Consider the following 13,357-nt stretch of genomic DNA (forward strand, 5'->3'; position numbering starts at 1 on the left):
GAGTACAACTGCCCAAAGGGTTTCCAAGGCTATAAATCTTCATGGAAGCAGAATGCCACATCTTTCTCCCACAAAGAGGCTGGGCTGGTGGGTTCGAATTGCTGACCTTTTGGTTAGCAGCCAAGCACTTAACCGCTGTGCCACCAGGGCTCCTAACAGTGGTGGATTAATCAGTAAGCATGGCATGCACTGGTTTGCATTGAGGAAAGTATACAAGGCTTAATTGTATTTGCTTGCTAATCTGCGGTGAGCAATTGCACATGGGTTTTCACCACATCCTTGATGTGGTGGGGGCAAGTAAGACTGTGAACTGCAGATTGGTGGGAAGACACAACTGGGCCTGCGTGTACCTTGCTTATTGGGTAATCCAGCCCTGGCTCCTAACCATATGCCAGGTACTCCCAAATATGTGAAATGTGCATTGATTCAATGACTCTTCACCCTATGAAGTTCTACTATTATTGTCCCATTTTATAGATGAGGAAACTGAGACACCAAGTGGTTAAGAGGCAGCCCAACCTTACACAGCTAGTAAATGGCATAGCCAGGATTTCAATTAGTCAGAATCCAGAGCCCAGCTAGTTGTTGTCTCCTCCTCTGCATACAGTTAAAGACCAAAAACTAAACTCATTACCGTCAAGTCGATTCTGACTCATAGGGACCCTATAGGACAAAGTAGAACTGCCCCACAGAGTTTCCAAGGAAAGCTTAGTGGATTCGAACTGCCGACATTTTGGTTAGCAGCCATAGCTCTCAACTACTATGCACCAGGGTTTCCCTGCCTACAGTTACTACTTATCAATTGCTAGGTTTCAAGTTGTGCATTTCACTTAGGTTACTTCCAAATATCTAAATTTGAAGAGAAATTGGGTAGTTTTAGAGATATGGAAGCTTTGGTGGTGCAACAGTTAAGCACTCAGCTGCTAACCAAAAGGTTGGCAGTTCAAACCTACCTGGTGGATCTGCAGGAGAAAGAGCTGGCGATATGTATCCATAAAGATTACAGCCAAGAAAATCCTATGGAGATAGTTCTACTGTGTCACATGGGGCCGCTATGAGTTGGAATTGACTCAATGGCACCCAATAACAACAACAGAGATGTGGAGACTGGGTGTCTTAGTTACCTAGTGCTCAATAACAGAAATACCACAAGTGGATGGCTTTAACAGAAATACATTCTCTCATAGTCTAGAAGTCTGAATTCAGGGTTTCAGCTCCCGGGGAAGCCTTTCTCTCTCCGTTGGTTCTGGGGGAAGGTTCTTGTCATCAATCTTTCCCTAGTCTAGGAGCTTCTTAGCACAGAAGCCCCAGGTCCAAAGGACACGCTTTGCTCCCGGGGCTTCTTTCTTGGTGGTATGAGGTCTCTCCCCTCTCTGCTGGATTCTGTCTTTCATATCTCAAAAGAGAATGACTCAAGATAGAACCTAATCCTGTAGATTGAGTCCTGACTCATTACTATAATTGCCTCTAATCCTGCCTTGTTAACATGATAGAGGTTAAGATTTACAATGCATGGTATAATCACATCAGATCACGAAATGGTGGACAATCACACAATACTGGGAATCATGACCTAGTCAAGTTGACACACATTTTTGGGGACATGATTCAACCCATGACACTGAGGCACAGAGAAATGAGGTAATTTGCTCTCATCTTTCTAAGATAATAAGAAATAGAGCTGCTATCTAAAGTCATCTTTATCTCATCTTAATGTCTGCATTTTTTCTACCATAGAAAAAAGGCACATCCAAGCACTCATTCAATTTCCCTTTGGCCATTTGTACAAATAACTTCATCTTGAAGGTAACAGCCAACACATGATAATTGATCAACAAAGTTCTTTGTTTTTTTGACAGGTATCATGTATAATAGAAAGAGAATTCTCTGGTTTCTCTTGAGGAGCTACAACCTAAAAAAAACCTAGCTGAGGATAAATTAATGTCTGTGGGTTAGTAAGAGAACAAATAAGTACTAAGACTTCTGTGCTCATTACCCCAACATGGGCCTTGGAAGGGGGAGAGATGAGGGCTAGGGGAGTCTGGGTGCATCCATGATGAGCTGAACAGACCTAAACTGTAATTCCAGCTCTCCTGTCCCAACTGTGTGATCTTGGCCAAGTTTCTATACATCCCTGAGCCTTCGTTGCTTTATTGATGAAATGAGAATAAGCTGCATCCCTTTTGGTGTTCTGCAGAGGAGTAAATGAGGTAGTGACAATGCCTAGTATTGGGTAGGCATGGAATCAAGGTGAGTTCCTCCTTCCTCTTGCTTTCATTAAGCTTTTCACTATTGTTGAGGGTAATTAATAATGTAAGGCATTCATCAGTTTTTGATACGTTGTGTTTGTCTGTTTTTTAGAACTTCACTACATGTCAGGGATTCCTGGAAACGAACTATCATGCAATACTAACTACTCAATCAATCATGGAAAGGATGGAAAGAGTTTTATCAAAGCCATTCTTACTATAACCACTGTTATCATTGTTGCTATTATATTTACTATTAATACTAGTGTCTTATACTATTATAATATCTGAAATTATTATTTTTATTTCTACCACTACAAATACTACAACTACCATCACTACCACTCTACAGCAACTAATTGTCCTCTCTTCCTCCTCTTCATCCTACTACTACTACCACAACTATCACTACCATAACCTACTAAAATACCTCTTCTTCTTCCCCCTTCTCCTACTACAACTGCCACTACCACCCTACTGCAACTCCTCCTTCTCCAATTTACTGCAATTACCCCAATCACCAGCCTATGACAACAACTTGCCCTCCAACTACCGCAACTACCAGCCTACTAAAACTCCTACTATTACTACTACTATTATAACTAATACAACTACCACCCTACTAAAAATCCAACCTCTCCTCCTCTTACTACTAGAACTAGTCCATTACAACTCGTCCTCCTTAACTACTACCAGCACCATCCTATTACAAATCTTCCCACTACTATTACTACAATTACTATCACACCATTTACTACCCTACTACAACTCTTCTCCTCCTTCCCCTCCTCTTCCTTCCCTTCTTCCTCCAACTAGCACCACTACTCTACTAGTACTACTATTACTATCAGTTTTTCTTCCATGTTTACTAGATGCCAAGCATTGAGCTAAACATTTTACATGTATTTTTCACTTAACTGTCACAGAAGTTCTGTGACACAGGTATTTCTATTGCTCTCACCTGGAGGATGAGTACATCTAGGCTTAGAGTACTTACTCAATGAGTACTAAATAACAATCTCAAGGCCCCACCTTGGTAAATGGTAGGCTAGGCCTCTTTCCAGTTTTCTCTGACCCTAAGATCTGTGCTCTTTCTAAATCTCCATGCTGCTTCCAGTCATGTCAGCTTGGAGAATGTGTTTTTGATTTTTCTCTTTTCCCATGTTCTTGTGCAGGGCAATGGGAAATCCACCCAGTGGGGGAACGACAATGCCTGGACACAGAGCTTCAGGGTAAACAGGAAGCTCACACAAAGCAGCCAGACAGCTGGGCAGCTTGTCTGCTGACCTTGGCCTTTGTCATCCTCCCCACATTCCCTTGACTGAGCAGTGCGCACCTGAGACAATCTATGCAATGACAGTTCCAGGTAAGTTGTTGCTGTCCCTTGGATGACCAGCCAGAGCACCAGAGACTGGACTCACACAGACATCCAGAGATGGTGGGTAATGGTATATCTTTTATTCACATAGTATCCTTGTTGCCTGTGCCCTCTTTAAATCCCAGCATCCGAACAGGCATATCCTGTTCATCTATGAAAAAAAGAAAAAGACCATTACTGTCCCACCCCAATCCTATGATACTTTATTCTACATATGAGGGGCACAACCTTAAAAAAAAATTTTTTTTTATTGTGCTTTAAGTGAAAGTTTACAAGCGAAGTCAGTCTCTCATACAAAAATTTATATACACTTTGCTATAGGGTCGCTATGAGTCGGAATCGACTTGACGGCACTGGGTTTGGTTTTTTTGGTTTTATATACTCCTAGCTCCTCTCCTCCTAATGAGACAACACACTCCTCTCCACCCTGTATTTCCGTATCCATTCAGCCAGCTTCTGTCCCCCTCTGCCTTCTCATATCCCCTCCAGACAGGAGCTGCCCACATAGCCTCATGTGTCTATGTGAGCCAAGGACCTCACTCCTCACCAGTATCATTTTCTATCTTATAGTTTAGTCCAGTCCCTGTCTGAAGAGTTGGCTTTGGGAATGGTTCCTGTCTTGGGCTAACAGAAGGTCTAGGGACCATGATCTCTGGGGTCCTTCTCGTCTCAGTCATACCATTAAGTCTGATCTTTTCACAAGAGTTTGAGATCTGCATCCCACTGTTCTCCTACTCCCTCAGGGATTCTCTGTTGTGTTCCCCGTCAGGACAGTCATTGGTTATAGCCAGCACCACCTAGTTCTTCTGGTTTCAGGCTGATGTAGTCTCTGATTCATGTGGCCCTTTCCGTCTCTTGGGCTCATAATTACCTTGTGTCTTTGGTGTTCTTCATTCTCCTTTGCTCTAGGTCGGTTGAGACCAATTAATGCATCTTAGATGGCCACTTGCTAGGGTTTAAGTCCCCAGACTCCACCCTCCAAAGTAGGATGCAGAATGTTTTCTTAAGAGATTATATTATGTCAATTGACCTAGATGTCGAGGGGCACAACTTTTGATGGATGCATCCATTCATGAATTTGGTTAACCAATCATTCTTCAACGATACAGAGAAATGATATAATTCATGCCGGGGCAATAATGTGAATAAGATGGAACTATGTTTACCTTCGAAGGTATCCTTGCTCTCAAAAAACAAGGAGATGAAATTCTAGTGGGGAGAAAATAAAAACAAACAGAAAACAAAACAAAACAAAAAAAGCAATCATAAACTGTGATAAATGCTGATAAGGAAACAAGCAAGGGTTGAAACAACACAACAAGGGAAGGTGGGACCAATCACAGATAGGGTGGTAGGAAAGTTAACTCTGAGGATCCAACACATAAGATGGGCTTTGAAGGATGCAAAGGACCAGGTATGGCATAGAGAACAGCATGTGCTAAATCTTCCAGTCAAGAACAAGGTTGATGTTTCAGGAACTAAGATAATCCAGAGTTCTAGAGCATAGGGCATGAATGGAAAGTGGTATAAGATGAGGTTTTGAGGGGAGAGGGTACGAAAGGAAAGTGCTCAGCCATGGAGCTGAATGAGATCTTATAGAGAGGAAGGGCAGACAGAGAAGAAATGAGGTTTAGTGACTGAGCCCTGGACTGAGTCGAATGCTTAGAGATTATCAAGGTGAGAAGAATCCAGCAAAGAATGCTGAGAGTGAGCAACCAGTGGAATGGGGGAGCATCTAGAGAGAGGATTTTTGAAGCCAAATGAATAACGTCTTTTAACCCTTTGGTGACCCAATTATTTTCTGCTTTGAATTTTTTGTTCATACCATGTGTTTTCATTAATGGAGGCATGCTGAATCATTGAATGTGTCCGAATTTTTGGTAGGTAGTATGGATTTTTTTTTTCTTGCCCCCTTCCACAAGCCTACTGTGATCATTAAGGTTGTGCCTCAACTTGGCTGCGCCATGATTCTCAGTAGTTTAGCAGGCATATAATGATGTAATCACTTCCCCGATGAGAGCTGATATAATGTGATCGTCTCATGATAGGATCTGCTGTGAGTAGCCAATCTGTTGAAAGGGAGTCTCCTTGAGGGTGTGCCTGCATCCAATATAGGCTGACATTCTGACAGGGCCTGCAAGCTTTTTGCTTGCTCTAGATCCTGCAACTGGCTCCTGTTCATCTGACCTCTGGTCTTGGGACCTGAGCTAGCAGCTTACCTGCCAATCTTGGGATTTGTCAGCTTTCACAGCCTGTGAGCCAGAGGCCTGTAGTCTGACCTGCCAATCTTGGGTTCCCCAGTGCCTGCAGCTGTGTGAATCAGGAGAAGCTTCTAGCCTGACCCATTGACTTAGGACTTTACAGCCTCTACAATGGCGTGAGCTATTTCCTTAATATAAATCTATTTTTTGGGGTTTGGTATCTATACAGATATAGATGTAGATATAGATATAGACAGATACAGATGCTTTTCTGGTTTTGCTTCTCTAGAGAACGCAGCCTATTATCAGGAGGCACCAGTCCCTGGGGAAGGACATCGTGTTTGCTAACATGGAGGGTCAGTAAAAAAGAGGAAGACCCTCAAAGGAGATGGACTGACACAGTGGCTACAACAATGAGTTCAAAAATAACAACAATTGTGAGAATGGTTCAGGACCAGGCAGTGTTTTGTTCTGTTGTTATGAGTCGGAACCAATTTGACAGCAGCTAACAACAGAGAACCCAGCCTAAGACACCTACCCTAAGTGTTTAGTGGTACCTACGAAGTATCACTAATTATACCCCAGAGTCCCCACTGGGGTCTCTTGATATATATGTGTAACAAAAATTTTCAAAAGTTCTATTTTTCCTACCAAAATTCAGACACCTCATACAATACCCTGTAAAAACAGTAATTTGTAGCACACATGCAGTCATAAAGGCCCTTCTCTTGTGACAGCAGGCACTGTCAATAGTGCAGCAGCTTCCCAATAAACCCCAGAGGCTGAAAAAGTTCAGGGTTGCTATATGTACCACTGAGCACAAAACGGGAAAAATGATCAACTGGATAAAATGCTCCTGATAGGTCAAATGAGATGATGACTGAGAATTGTCCATGAATTTGGGAAAATGGAGGCCATTAGTGACCATGACAGGAACCGTTGCAATGAAGTGCTGAGCATGAAAGCATAATGTAGTGGGTTCACAACAGAATGAGAGGGAAAGAAGAGAAAACATCAAGGAGAGCACCGAATTGGTCAACAGCTAGAAAATATGGTATTGACATTTTTTTTTTTTCCCTAACGGAAGGTGACACACATTTGTGTGCTGATGAGCATGGTCCACTAGAGAGAAAAATTATGATGCAGAAAAGAGAGAGGGCATCTTGATGAAGATGAATCCCGATGACTCCTGGCCTCTGCCTCTTCTCTCCTCCTTTGGAAATTATTTCTGGTGTGCCATAAGTTTTGGGTGATGAAAAGCCTGAAGGAATATGGACTGAAAAAGAAACTTTCTGACTTGGAAGCTGAAGATGCTGGAGTAGCTCTTTTCAGACTTTGTGTTAAAGTTGGCTATCAAATGAATACATTCTGGTTAAATTTATCAGATTTTTATTTGTTTGTTCTTTGATCAAGCTCAGATTTTGACAAAGAAAAATCCAGTGGCTCTCCTGGCACATAATATATATATAATCAACGTTAGAAAATTATTGTTGAATAAACGAACACATGTAGCCCAGTCTGGAACAAGGAGACTTAAGATGGGCAGCATCCTTCTAACTGGGAGGATGTTGAGCTACAGAAGTTCAGAAAGGGCTCTGTGGGTCCGATGGGCTTAAGACCATGTTCCAGTGGTCAGCTAAGTCAAGAAGCATCAAAATGCACCAGAAGTCTAGGAATGTGGCATCAGAAGATCCAAGATGCCACTGTTGAATCCATAATCTAAGCCCATCCGATCCATGCTGTCCAATATGAGTACACAGGACTTGAAACAGAAAAGAGGGAGAGTTGGCTCGAGGCAGGGAAAGAGAGCAAGCTATACTCTTCTGTGGACTAGGATTGTTGCCCGAGGCCAAACCAAGACCTGCACCTTTCCAAAGTGAAGGTCCTGCTTCCTGATAAGAGGCTCCTTTTACCTTTATTGGAGTTCTAGTGGTGCAGTGGTTAAGAGCTTGGCTGCTAACCAAAAGGTCAGCAGTTCAAATCCACCAGCTGCTCCCTGGAAACCCTATGGGGCAGTTCTACTCTGTCCTATAGGGTCACTATGAGTTGGAATCAACTCCATGACAACGGGTTTGATTTTGGTTTGGTTTTACCTTTATCACACATCATTAACACGGACCCTTGAATATGTGGGGGCAGAAGCCCTTTGCTTCATTGGAAAACTCACCCTCCCAGATTCTATTTACATTTTCTACCACTTTCTTCTCAAAACATTTACGGATAAAATCCTTTTTCTTCTTTTAATCTATATCTACCACATATTCTTGCTGAGAAGTATGAACAAAACAAAACAAACAAAAAACCAGCTTAACAAATAGGAATCTTTAGTTCTAAAGAAAAAACTCTATAAATTAGGTAATTTTGGATTAATGTAAAAATGATGTTTAAATTAAATGAACTCATGAGAACTTGTGGAGAGTTAGAGAAAAAATAATTTCCTAAAGGACTGGTCAAAATTCTGACAACTCCTCTCCATTTTGCTTCTTATTCTGAAAGAATCTGGTTATGAAATAACCAGATGTTAAGGTCTAGGAGAGATGGAAACGTAGGCTCCAGCCAGAGCATGCACCCGAGGGCCCTGGTTGGAGGAGGTATTTGGAGGTAGGGCATGGATTCTTCCAGAAAAAAATCATAACATTCCGTTACCATAGGTAACAGACAGCTTTCAACACAGTGCAACATCCTGTAATGTGTTCTCCCCTTGACTCAAGAAAGATCTCTGGTCAGTGACCCTTTATGGTATCATTACTTAACACAGGCTAATAATCAAAGAATGGGAGTTGACCTGATTACTGTCCTCCCCTATTCCTTCTTTCCTTATCTCCCTTCTTGCCTCCCTCCCTCTGTCTCTCTCTTCCTACTTCCTTCTCTTTCTTACTGCCTTTCTCCCTCCTTGCCTTCCTTTCTTTTCATTGAAGCTGAAAAATGCTAGGATACTGGCCCATGTACACCCAAATCCTCAAACTTCCAGATTACACCACATCGTATGTAATTTTTGTCCTTCAATCAAAGGGGCCATACAGAATGTAACTGCATGGCTAGAGAGTACTGCATAGTGATTATGAACATCACCCCTGGTCTGAGGGCTGAGTTCAAATCCCAGCTTTGTCACTTTCAAGATCTGTACCCTTAGATCAGGGAATTAATCTCTTTGAGCCAGTTTCTTGATCTGTTACATGACAGTAATTGTTGTACCTATTTTGTAGAACTGTGAGGAGGGTTAAATAATATAATTCTAAACAGTGTCAAAAGCAGGTTTGCTATGCAGCTAATGAAACTTAAGCTGTGGGGCCTTTCTCTTGCATAGGTCCCTTCCAAGCCCTTGGAAGTATTTAATGTTTGTAGTACTTAGAAGCTTTTAAAAATCTGTAATTTTCTCATTCTAACATAAATATTCACTCTCATACCTAATTTTTTTTTTTTAATTTTCTATTATTTTTCTTAAAGAGAGAGACCCCCAAATTATATAAGCTTTAGGCCTCGAAACATGTATAGTATTTATCTCATATAGTCACTACTCACTAAACATTGATAATAACAATTCCATTTGATTTTTTAAGAGCTTTTTACAATTTTTTATATTAATAAATCACAAATCATGGTAGCAATTAAAAGAACATCTATTCTGATTAATATTATTATTATTGGTGATCACATTTGAGAAAAATGATCACCATTTCCACAGGAAGTTAAATAACTGGTGGTTTTTCATTGGATGTTCTGGTGTCCTGTAGCTACAATCACAGAATTTGTTTAAGGTTCTTAAAATAAAGACAGGTAATTAATGAATTGGCAGAGGGAGAAAGAGAAAGGATTCCTCATCATCAATGCCCAGTGAGTTATTTCTCCATAGATCAATCTACCTGGACTTTATCATTAATAACGCATGCCTTTCGTGGACAGTTTCAGGAGGCCCTGTAGCACCTCTCTCCCACACAGAATATATTCAGCTGTTTGTGTGTTCTCTTCATTGTTTCACACAATCAGGGTCTGAGAGCCTGTCATCTGTCCCGCTCTCTGTACTGTGGTCTCATTTTTCTGTGGGGTTGAACTCTGGAGATAACATTGGCAAAAAATGTGAATACTTCAGTGCACATTAGTACACTCTTTGTTCACATTCACTCCCACCCCATTTCTCTGCAAGGAGCCAGGCGAGAGGAGGGCTTGAGCAAACTCCAATGGCCAAGCTGCATATTTAAGATTCCATCAGTTCGATTTCTTTAATGCAATATGGTCATTTTTAATCTTGCTCTGTTTGATAAATACCTGCATTTCAAGTAATTGTTAAGATTGTGTCCATTTTTATTAGAACTTATTTGTCATTATTTGACAGTCATTTCTAATAACATTTGTCATGTGTTGGGTTTCCATTATGAATACTGATAGCTCCTGGAATGGGTGTTTATGAAGGCCCATTCATTCCTTGAACACACACAGTATGCCTACCACCCAGGATACCATTTTTCTGATCATTCAAAAATGTGTAAACGCATAGCAAAAATGAGTGGGAGGTTTATCTTTAGACAAACTAGAATTGTTTGGAGGCTTTTGGAATTTTGAGAAAAAGATTTCTACATAGTCAATTCAATCAATCATGCAGTTGGAGACTTTAGATAATCAGACAGTTTGAACACAACACATTGACAAGCTTAGATTCAAAACTGTTCACTATATAGGTTCAGCCTGAATTCCTAGCACTGTGGGAAACTTAACATAGCCAAGTCATGTCTAGTAATTCAACAAATAGCCATCCTTCCGTTCATTCAGTATTTAGTTATTTACAGTATTCATTTACTCCACGGATACTTATTCACTCAATAGATGTTTAATCATCCATTTAATCAATGAATAACCACATTTTTCAATGGATATCTGTCAAATCCTTACTGTATGTAAGACACAGGGATGAAACACCTTGGCAGCTCTATTGTTTGTTCTCACTACGAGACTAAAAATCTGAGTAAAGTCCTCCTTGTCCTTATGTGGCCATCCAGGAAAGGTCATAATCTTTACCTTGTTGAGATCATGTGGTCTCACAGCATCGGTGAGTTGGAGAATGAGTACACAAACTCTGAGGTATTTATCCTGAAATTCACAACTGCAGATGGCTGCTTTGCTCCCACTGGTATGCAACAATAGTTACTTTCCAAAGTTAGGGATGAAAATGTTTAGTTTCCTTCACTCATCAGTAGTGTAACTAGTCAGAAAGCTTCCATTTGCCACTATTTCCCATCCTATCTTCTAGGGAGACTGACCCTGACCTGTTTGGACCACACCAGTGGGCAACCTGTCCTTTGGCTTCCTCTTGGAGGACTGCAGCAGGAGATCAGCAGGAGGGAGAGCGGGGTTGGGGTATTTATTCTCTTGACTATCTTCTTTTTTTTTTTTTTTTATTATTATTAACTTTTATTGAGCTTCAAGTGAATGTTTACAAATCAAGTCAGTCTGTCACATATAAGTTAATATACATCTTACTCCTTACTCCCACTTGCTCTCCCCCTAATGAGTCAGCCCTTCCAGTCTTTCCTTTCGTGAAAACTTTGGCAGCCTCCAACTCTCTCTATCCTCCCATCCCACCTCCAGACAGGAGATGCCAACACAGTCTCAAGTGTCCACCTGATATAATTAGCTCACTTTTCATCAGCATCTCTCTCCCACCCACTGACCAGTCCCTTTCACGTCTGATGAATTGTCTTCGGGGATGGTTCCCGTCCTGTGCCAACAGAAGGTTTGGGGACCATGACCACCGGGATTCCTCTAGTCACATCCAGACCATTAAGTCTGGTCTTTTTATGAGAATTTGGGGTCTGCATCCCACTGATCTCCTGCTCCCTCAGGGGTTCTCTATTGTGCTCCCTGTGAGGGCAGTCATCGATTGTGGCCGGGCACCATCTAGTTCTTCTGGTCTCCAGATAATGTAGGTCTCTGGTTCATGTGGCCCTTTGTGTCTCTTGGGCTCTTAGTTGTCATGTGACCTTGGTGTTCTTCATTCTCCTTTGCTCCAGGTGGGTTGAGACCAATCGATGCATCTTAGATGGCCGCTTGTTAGCTTTTAAGACCCCAGACGCCACTTTTCAAAGTGGGATGCAGAATGTCTTCATAATAGAATTATTTTGCCAATTGACTTAGAAGTCCCCTTAAACCATGGTTCCCAAACCCCCGCCCTTGCTCCGCTGACCTTTGAAGTATTCAGTTTATCCCGGAAACTTCTTTGCTTTTGGTCCAGTCCAGTTGAGCTGACCTTCCATGTATTGAGTGTTGTCCTTCCCTTCACCTAAAGCAATTCTTATCTACTAATTAATCAGTAAAAAACCCTCTCCCTCCCTCCCTCCCTCCCCACCTCGTAACCACAAAAGTATGTGTTCTTCTCAGTTTATACTATTTCTCAAGATCTTATAATAGTGGTCTTATACAATATTTGTCCTTTTGCCTCTGACTGATTTCGCTCAGCATAATGCCTTCCAGGTTCCTCCATGTTATGAAATGTTTGACAGATTCATCACTGTTCTTTATCGATGCGTAGTATTCCATTGTGTGAATACACCACAATTTATTTACCCATTCATCCGTTGATGGACACCTTGGTTGCTTCCAGCTTTTTGCTATTGTAAACAGAGCTGCAATAAACATGGGTGTGCATATATCTGTTTGTGTGAAGGCTCTTATTTCTCTAGGGTATATTCCGAGGAGTGGGATTTCTGGGTTGTATGGTAGTTCTATTTCTAACTGTTTAAGATAACGCCAGATAGATTTCCAAAGTGGTTGTACCATTTTACATTCCCACCAGCAGTGTATAAGAGTTCCAATCTCTCTGCAGCCCCTCCAACATTTATTATTTTGTGTTTTTTGGATTAATGCCAGCCTTGTTGGAGTGAGATGGAATCTCATCGTAGTTTTAATTTGCATTTCTCTAATGGCTAATGGTCGAGAGCATTTTCTCATGTATCTGTTAGCTGCCCGAATATCTTCTTTAGTGAAGTGTGTGTTCATATCCTTTGCCCACTTCTTGACTGAGTTGTTTGCCTTTTTGTGGTTGAGTTTTGAGAGAATCATGTAGATTTTAGAGATCAGGCGCTGGTCGGAGATGTCATAGCTGAAAATTCTTTCCCAATCTGTAGGTGGTCTTTTTACTCTTTTGGTGAAGTTTTTAGATGAGCATAGGTGTTTGATTTTTAGGAGCTCCCAGTTATCGGGTTTCTCTTTGTCATTTTTGGTAATGTTTTGTATTCTGTTTATGCCTTGTATTAGGGCTCCTAGGGTTGTCCCTATTTTTTCTTCCATGATCTTTATCCTTTTAGTCTTTATGTTTAGGTCTTTGATCCACTTGGAGTTAGTTTTTGTGCATGGTGTGAGGTATGGGTCCTGTTTCATTTTTTTGCAAATGGATGTCCAGTTATGCCAGCACCATTTGTTAAAAAGACTATCTTTTCCCCAATTAACTGACACTGGGCCTTTGTCAAATATCAGCTGCTCATACGTGGATGGATTTATATCTGGGTTCTCAATTCTGTTCCATTGGTCTATGTGTC

The 13,357-nt window shown here is 41.3% G+C and overlaps 1 long non-coding RNA gene across 1 annotated transcript in view; it reads left to right on the top strand.

The window, feature by feature from the left end:
* Window positions 1–8,141, top strand: part of LOC126064781 (uncharacterized) — a 185,642-nt gene extending 177,501 nt beyond the window's left edge. Inside the window, exon 5 of the long non-coding RNA XR_007514638.1 lies at window positions 3,425–8,141. This is a non-coding gene — a long non-coding RNA (uncharacterized LOC126064781). The remainder of the gene's footprint in view (window positions 1–3,424) is intronic.
* Window positions 8,142–13,357: the final 5,216 nt, after the last annotated feature.

Source organism: Elephas maximus, chromosome 21, assembly GCF_024166365.1.
Source record: "Elephas maximus indicus isolate mEleMax1 chromosome 21, mEleMax1 primary haplotype, whole genome shotgun sequence".
NCBI lineage: Eukaryota > Metazoa > Chordata > Mammalia > Proboscidea > Elephantidae > Elephas > Elephas maximus.